This window comes from Pinus tabuliformis, chromosome 4_2, assembly GCF_031772625.1.
Source record: "Pinus tabuliformis cultivar Carrire ecotype Pingquan chromosome 4_2, CPIR1, whole genome shotgun sequence".
In the NCBI taxonomy this organism is placed as follows: Eukaryota; Viridiplantae; Streptophyta; class Pinopsida; order Pinales; family Pinaceae; genus Pinus; species Pinus tabuliformis.
Genome location: NC_142304.1, coordinates 344,557,472 through 344,567,029, shown reverse-complemented (window position 1 = coordinate 344,567,029; position 9,558 = coordinate 344,557,472). Strand labels below are relative to the sequence as shown.

Here is a 9,558-nt window from a genome sequence, read left to right as displayed (position 1 = left end):
ATTATTTGACTAAAGGGGTTTGCGCCTATTATCACCAGCAAATTGGATAGTCGGATATGGAAGGGAGGAAAGAGTAAAACATATATAGTTAAGGATGGATACACTATTCTCATTAATAATCCTTCCTCCCCCTTCAAAAATCTGGGGGAAGATTTAGAATAGGGATGGGCTTCCTAAGGTCAACATTTTTTGCTGGGAAATGGTCAATGTCCTTTCTCTATGGAAACTTGGAAGTTTTCTCTTTCACCTTTACTTCAATCTCCCATAATTCATTAGGAGTGGAATGAAATGTTTATCCACTGGAAACAAAAAATCTCAAGTACAAAGAACTTAAATTCCCTCTCAATGTGTTGCTAGATGGTGGTTCCTAAATATCTTTGTTTTTTGATTCGAATCTTCCGAAACCAAGAGATCTTCTAGGACAAGGGTTTTCCCTGAAATTTGCTGTAATCAAAGGAATGATGCTTCTTTTTGAGGTGATATCCTCCAGTGGATATGATGAGTCAGATTTGAAATATTTGAATTCCCAGGAAAAAGAGTGGCTTAGGATTTCTATTCCCAACTTCCATGCTAACATTTCAAATCCTCGTATTATTCCTCCTTATTGTATTAGGATAACTAGGGAGGCCTTTGAAGATTGGCAAAGAAATATTGAAAAAGTTCAATTATATTTTGATGGTGCTTCAAAAGGTAACCCCGGGGAGGCTAGAGCGGGAGGGGTACTTTGAAACGTTGAAGAAAATTTTGAAATAAAGTTTGCTTGGGGCCTTGGGAAAGCCACGAACAATCAAGTTGAAGCGCTCTCTCTTTGGAAAGGATTGAAGATTTGCATCACCAAGGGCATCAAGAATCTGATTATTTTTGGTGATTTAATGGTGGTTATCCAAAACTGTATGAGCCTTTCTAGAAGTGAAGACCTTATTGATTCTGAGACCTCTCCATTATACATAAGGAATGTGTATCTCCTTAGAAAAATGAAAAATTCAAATTCTTCCATGTTAAAAGAGCTAACAATAAAGTGGCGGATGCACAAGCCAATATTGGAGTGGAATTAGAGCAAGGTTCCTTGCTTATAAACCAACATAGTGATATATGTCATATCCCTTAAAAATTTCATTTGTTGTAATCCTTTTGGATTACAGCTGGAGCTCAGGATTTAATATGGAAATGCAGGCATTTAAGAAGGACAACATACCGAGGATACCATGGAGAGTCTCGGGAGAAGGAAATGGTAGCTGGAATTTAAAGTAAAAGTGGGCACACAGTAGAAAGGTGGCCATGACATACGAAAAGTGGGCTCTTTGCCATGGGTTATTCATTTTGTTAAAAAATAAAATACGAGGAGAGCACAAGTTCTGTGCCATTGTGGGTCGATTCAAGTGGAAATCGACGGTGAGGGAGAGGGAGAAAAATAGCTTAAGAATACTGCAGAATCGAAATGAATTTATGTGTGATAATATGGGAAGGAATGTTGGAAAGAATCAAGTGCTTATTTATAGTTTTTGGTTAAAGTATATCAACCATCGGATTTCTCTGGTGCAAGGGAGAATAGCAAGGAAAATGGCTTCTGTGAGTAATGGTAGTGACAATGACAATGAGGAGTTTGGGCATAGCAGGAGCCTTGGGGAAATTGTTGACAACTCGTGTAAGCAGGTCATTAAAGAAATAGTCAAGGAGATCAATGATAATATGGTTGTTGTGTTTTCTCAATTATCTAGCCTCGGGAAGGACATGGAGGTGCTCCAAAAAACAATGGAACAACTGAATATTGGAGTGTTGAACCTAAGACATAAGGTGGAGAATATTGAATTGCAGGTGGAGACAGCCACCGTGGGCATTCTAAAAGAGGTCCTTTGAATTTGTGATGGCACTGCTCCCTTGGCTGAGGGAAATGCTAGCGCTATGAACCGTGAACTAGATCGTGGTGCTGATTAGCGTGAGGAACCGGGTATGCATACTAAAGAGGCTCAAGAATATCTTGAGCCTAGAAGACGTTGGTAGTAGATGCTTTTTATATACATAATCTTATGTTTTGTTGAATAGTAGAATTATGTGGAGTTTTTTGGAAGATATATTAATAAGATAGGTAGAAATAGGGTCTCTTTGCTTGTTTACCTGCATAGTTCTGAGACTAAGCTCTTGTTAGGTCCCTATAATACTAGTGATTCCCCCATTACTATTGTCATTGTATGTCTTATTATTATTTTTGTGCCCCTATTGTCACCATATTTTTATTATTGTTCCCCATAGAATCCCACTATTGTTATTTTTGTGCCTTTATATTATTATTGTTAGGTCGGCTTGGTTATATTGTGACCCCTCAGACTCCTATATATAGAAAGGAGGTTTTGTCATTTGTATCATCCAAGAATTGTTCATTTGTGTAATGTAAATGAGGTTGCCCCCTCGAAGAGGCTGAATTCTAAGGCGTTGATCTATCTTTTTATCTTATTGTGAGCTAGTTTCCTAACATTTGGTATCAGAGCTTTGGATTCTAGGGTTTCGCTGCTCCAAATAGGTCATCATGGAATTTTCACCATAACCTTTTTTCTATGATGTTTCAGAAGTGAAAAAAAAACCCATTTGAGATGAAATCATGTTGAACCTTGGGTCTAAATTTTAGAGCTTGTCTCACTATAGTTTCGGAGATATAATATGAGGAAGTTAGAGTTTTTGCAAGCTCCAGAATTTAACCTAAAACAGGTCATCGTGGGATTTTTGTTATAACTCTTTCACTACAAAGTTTCAAAAGCTAAAACAAAAACCCATTTGATAAGAAATCTCTCTGAACCTCTACTCTGAATTTCAGATCCTTTCTCGCTATATTTTCGGAGATAGAGTCTGAGGAAGTTATGGTTTTTACAGACCTCCGAATTACATTCCAAAAATGTCACTATGGGAAAATCATCATAATTTTCTCTCTGAGCATCAGATTGAAAGTTAGTAAGAAGTTACAGAAAGAGGATGGACTATAGTTTCTTGTATATATTTTTTAGATCCAAATGTCGAAACAGTGACACATGACACATCATACAAGTTCGCTCTATTGAACTAGTCTATAATTGGGTCACCGTGGGAGATTTGGCATAACTCTTCCTTGGAAAATCCAATTTGGATCAAACCGGTGGCACTAGAAAGAGGACACAGAGGGCTACTGCAGGTCATGATTTCAGAACTGGGAGATCCAAAATTACAGAGGTACATAAGATTCAATATCGAGCTCCTACAAGTGAAAAATGGTGTGTATTTTTTAAATTTTTACATAAGCTTGGTTTGAAAAATTAGTTTGAAGGAATTCAAAGGGCATAGTGAAGCATTATTATTGGTAATTGATGCCCCAAATAAAGAAAATAGAAACACTTAGTAAGCAACCTGAAAGCTCTAGCATGCATCATGAAGAAGAGGAAGAAATGCAACATGATATATCAATATTACGAAACCAAGTGCAACAAATTTCACTCGCACAAAGGGTAACCGAAAATAAGATGGATGGTTTAAAGAAAGATGTAGAAGCTAAGATGAATGGCATGGAAGCTAAGATGAATGGCATAGAAGCTAAGATGGACGAAATGGAAGCTAAGATGGATGATGCGGAAACTAAGATGGATGATTTGAAGACAGATTTGAAGACAGGCATGGAAGATTTGAAGACAGATTTGACAAAGTTTCGACAAGAAATGCTTACTAATGGCGAAAGGGTAGTAAAGGAAACTCATGATGAGAACAAAATAAATGTTAATCATGATTTCATAGACTCTAATATTGGATTGAAGAACCACCATGTTCGAAAGATCGATATGAGGAAGTTTGATGGCAAGGATCCCGGAACATGGATACTACAGATGGAGCAATTTTTTGATCTCCATAATGTGCAAAAGATACAAAAGGTACACATTGTAACTTTATATTTTGAACCAAATCAGTTTGTATGGTATTGATGGCTTTTCTCTCGTAAAAAATTTGTCACTTGGGCTATTTTTACAGATGAAATGATAGCACATTATGAGGATACAAAAAGAAACACTTTTTTTAGCCAATTGATGAATCTCAAACAAAAGGGTTCAATGATGGAGCACATTGAGGACTTCCAAAAATTGAATATAAGGGTAAAAGATATTCCAGAGGAGCATAGGATTGATATGTTCATAGGGACTTTAAAAGATAACATCCAACATGAGGTTCGCCTTTGGGAACCAGATTCATTGGAGAAGGCATTCAGGTTGGTAAGAAAAATGGAAAGCAAAATTATGGAAACAAGGAATCCTACCACTCATAATCATAAAGATGGAAGGGTTGCTGCCCCTAGCCATCCAAAACCTACAAGGTTGACACCACAACAATTGGAAGAAAAAAGAGAAAAAGGGCTTTGTTACAGTTGTGATAGCAAATATAATAAAGGTCATAAGTGTGCCGAGAAGAAATTATTTTACATAGATTGTGAAGAGGAGGAAGAAAAGGAACAAGAAACGTCAAAAGAAGAGGATATACACTAGGAAAAAACCCTAGAAAAAGAAGAAATGAATTTGACCATATCTTGTAATGCATTGGCTAGAATTACCACTCCTCAAACTATCAAGATAGAAGGGCATATCAAGTAGAAAAATGTAATAGTGTTGATCGATTCAGGAAGTACCCATAATTTTATTCATTATAAGATAGCCAAAGAATTTAATTTCTTCCTATATCTAGCACCAGAGTGTTAAGTGATGGTTGCAAGTGGATTGAATAGCCTAATGCCTTCCATTCCAATGGGTGGTGATGATGTTGTACTAGGAGTCCAATAGCTACAATCCTTTGATACAATAGTTTTTAATTTTCAAGAACTTTTCATGAAATTCTCTTCAGAAGGAAAGGAAATTGAATTAAGGGGTATCGCAAGGAAACCGGGAAAGATAATCAGCTCCAATGGAATGAAAAAGCTTCTAAAGAAATAACAATGAGGCATAATTGCACAATTATGTTCACTAGAGGTTCCCACATCGAAATCATCCATTTCTCCATATCTCCAAAAAGTCTTAGACAATCATTCCAAGGTATTTGAGACTCCCAAAGGCCTCCCACCTATTCGTGATGCATAACTCTGGCGCATCTGGTCCTTCAAACATATACTTGCATGGACATAAGCAAGGACTGATTGAATGCATACTTTCCAGTGGCCTTAAGCCTCCAACCACATTCAGATATTTTGCATCCTTCCAAATTGATTTTGCTAACTCTCCGAAGTATATTGTAAACAACCCAGATCTCTTAGAAGAGCTTGAAGCTAGATTAGGATGCTTGAGCAACTGCATTCACATTCATTCGCGAGTATGATTTAATCCAAAACATTGACTAGCATAAATCCCCTAGAAGGATATATCATCCTTCACTTAGGTTCCCTGAAGTATTCCTGTTGTGTAGTTTCCTAGGACAGTTTCTGGTAGTGGAGGCTCAAAGTGAGGTCTACATTCCAAAGTTCTGTTTCATCTTCAGGGCCATGGACAATTGTTGTGATCAGAGTTGGGAAATTAATAGTACATACCATTTAATAGCAAAGCAGAAATTGCACATCAGTTTATATGAAGAAATTGCACATCAGTTTAATGAATTATATTCTCTATACGCACCTTGACATGGAAATTAGTGGTACATACCATTTAATAGCAAAGCAGAAATTGCGGAAATTGCACATCAGTTTAATGAATTATATTCTCTATATGCACCTTGTAGGCCGTGATATATGTACGAAGTGACCTCTACTGTCTGTATGCACGCATTGCACCCTGTGCCATAATCTTTTGTAGAGACTTGTAAGCTACAAAGTGGGCTGGTGAAAGGATGGCCTTGCCTGCTAGGAAAGATATAATGGAGTGAGCTCCTTGTGGAAAGCCACCGCTTACATTGGGAGAATTGAAGAAAGCCATTCCACCTCTTGCTTCAACAGATCACTGCTCACATCATTCTCATATCTAGGATACGATCTTCTTATTGTTGCGCTTCTGTTGTATTCCACAACCACCTATTATTTCACAGGGCCTGGATTGCTTGGATGGGCACCCTGGTTTGGTTACTAGGCAGTTCAGGGGTGCGTTCTGTTTGGTATATGGGTTATAGCATATGAATGTGGGCATCATGCATTTAGTGAGTACTCTTTTGTGGATGATACATTGGGACTTATATTACATTCATGGCTTCTTGTACCATATTTCTCGTGGAAGTACAGTCATCGAAGGCATCATAGCAACACTAGGAGTTTAGAACGAGATGAAGCTTTTGTTCCCCAGACAAAGAATGATATGATAAAGTTGACTTACAGTTTGGTATCTAACCCGTCGGGAAGGTTGTTGATGATAGCAATTTACCTCACCGTGGGGTGGCCGTTGTATCTCACATTCAATTCTTCGGGAAGGAAGTATCTGGCATCATAGCAACACTGGGAGTTTAGAACAAGATGAAGATTTTGTTCCACAACCACCTATTATTTCACAGGGCCTGGATTGCTTGGATGGGCACCCTGGTTTGGTTATTGGGTAATTCAGGGGTGCGTTCTGTTTGGTATATGGGTTATAGCATATGAATGTGGGCATCATGCATTTACTGAGTACTCTTTTATGGATGATATAGCGGGACTTATACTACATTCATGGCTTCTTGTACCATATTTCTCGTGGAAGTACAGTCATCGAAGGCATCATAGCAACACTGGGAGTTTAGAACGAGATGAATCTTTTGTTCCACGGACAAAGAATGATATGATAAAGTTGACTTATAGTTTGGTATCTAACCCGCCGGGAAGGTTGTTGATGATAGCAATTTACCTCACCGTGGGATGGCCGTTGTATCTCACATTCAATTCTTCAGAAAGGAAGTATCTGGCATCATAACAACACTAGGAGTTTAGAACGAGATGAAGCTTTTGTTCCCCAGACAAAGAATGATATGATAAAGTTGACTTACAATTTGGTATGTAACCCGCCGAGAATGTTGTTGATGACAGCAATTTACCTCACCGTGGGGTGGCCGTTGTATCTCACATTCACTTCTTCGGGAAGGAAGTATCTGTGATGGCTACCACTTTGATCCATATTCCCCAATTTATAGCAAACGAGAGAGATTGTAGATAATGGTTAGTGACAATGCTTAGTCGGAGTGGTTTATACTCTGTACCTCTTGGCCTCTGTTTATGGATTTTCTTGGGCCATAAAAGTATACAACATTCCACTCGTGATTGTGAATGCATTCCTGGTGTTGATCACGTGCCTGCAGCACATGCATCCGACTCTTCCCCACTATGACGGATCAGAGTGGGAATGGATGAGAGGTGCACTGTCAACAGTTGACAGGGATTACAGAATGTTGAATCATGTATTCCATCACATAACCGACACCCATGTGACTCATCATCTGTTCTCCACAATTCCTCATTACCATGCTAGGGAGGCCACTAGGGCTATTAAACTGATTCTAGGAAACTATTACTACTACAACACTACACCTGTCTGTAATGCCTTATGGCAGGGGTTTAGAGAATGTGTGTATGTAGAGGCTGACTACCCTGGAAAAAGTGGGATCTTATGGTACAGATGCAAGTCCACTTAACGGTAACCGCTGGATATTCAGATGGACTCCTTTTGATCCACCAATTCCTTCCCTGCCTCATATGAATAATGTGCGGCATCTGATTAGGACGTGTTTGTAAAATGTTTGCAAAATACACTTTTTCTTTTCTGCCGAAGAAAAAAAAGGCTTTCTTTCTATTGATATAAAAAGTAGTACATTATCATGGTTACGTCACAATATTGATCAAGAAATTCAAAAAAGAAGCTATTTATCTATCTCTTGTATAGTATAACATCAAAGAGAGTAGAAAGAGAGTAAACTATCAGTGTTGTCACCTACAGTTGGCTATAAAAAATCACTAAAAAAATGCCTTGTTCCAGAGATTGTATCTTAAATCCTCCGCCAACCAAAACCCACCAAAAAGAATCATGCAAAAGATCAAATTTCTTGTATAATATAACATCAGTAAACTGTTGTCACCTACAGTTTGTTATAAAAAATTCGCTCAAAAAAATGCCTTGTTCCAGAGAATATCTTAAATCCTCCACCAAAAAGAAACATGCATAAACCAAATAAGGCAATAATTAAAAAATGAAGTAAAATATGAAACAGTCGTCTAACGATGGATCAAAAAGGAAAGAGCGATGACAAGTGTGCACCGAGGGGAGTTTGTTTAAGAGAGAAACACCTTATGGTGTAATTAGCAATTAATTTTAACTTTTTCTAAAATGAATGTTGATTGATGTTGACTGATGTTGACTAAATAACATCAAAGAATAACCCTAAAAATGAATGACGACAGGTGTGCACTGAGGGGAGTTTGGATCAAAAAGGAAAGAGCGATGACAAGTGTGCACCGAGGGGAGTTTGTTTAAGAGAGAAACACCTTATGGTATAATTAGCAATTACTTTTAACTTTTTCTAAAATGAATGTTGATTGATGTTGACTGATGTTGACTAAACAACATCAAAGAATAACCCTAAAAATGAATGATGACAGGTGTGCACTGAGGGGAGTTTGTTTAAGAGAGAAACACCTTATGTTGTAATTAGCAATTACTTTTAACTTTTTCCAAATTGAATTTTGATTGATGTTGACTAAACAACATCGAAGAATAACCCAAAAAATAAATGATTTTAGATGAAAACTCAATATATATGTTTGAAAATCAATTTTCCAATCAAAATAACATGATAACATGTTGTCCAACATGATAACATGTTATGCAGCTATATAAATAATGCTAAAAAATAAAACAAACCACTAATATTACGTAAAATAAGAAATAGAACAAATCACTAACATCCTGAAAGTATATCATGTTATCTTAATTTTTAAATATATCAAAAAAAATTTAACATTTAAAAAAAATCTAGATAAAGATCTATATCCATCTTATCTTTATATAAGAATATTCATATAATTTTCTCATAAGAGTATAAGAGTCACAAATTTTCTGTTCGTATACTTTGCAACTTGAGAAACCATTGTTAATTTACTTATTTTCAATTGGCCTCCACCTGAACACGTTTAGACATGCAAATATCGGCATTCTGCAGGAAGGAATCGACACTTTACTCACAATTAAAGATAATAATCCATGTTAACAAAACTAAATTGATATTAGCAATTTAATGTAATTATACATGTAGGAAACATTATACAAAAAATGAATTTTTATTATGTTTTTAATGATAGAGTTTACAAGAAGATTAGAGGCTATGATGTCTGATTAAATCTATTTTTTCAAAACAACCCAATGTCATCACAGTGGCACCATCTCCAACGGTAAATTCAGATCCAAACATTCTATCTCCCTCCGTACTCGCATCCGACGAGAATCGCTCTTCCTCACGCTCTTTCCCCTTTAAGTTCCACTCACCGGCCTTCGAGTCGACATCGCAGGTTCTATTCCCACGGGGTAAAAAATCTTTCCACTCTAATGAAGGGCGCCACAGCACCTGAAACGGAACTGCTTTGGCATCGTCCGCCTTCCCCGCCTCGATGCATTTTGCAGC

General features: G+C 37.2%; 1 pseudogene; it reads left to right on the top strand.

Annotated features, from left to right (window-relative positions):
- Positions 1-1,560: 1,560 nt before the first annotated feature.
- On the top strand, positions 1,561-7,578 carry LOC149169336 (delta(12) fatty acid desaturase FAD2-like; annotated as a pseudogene).
- The last annotated feature ends 1,980 nt before the right edge of the window (positions 7,579-9,558 follow it).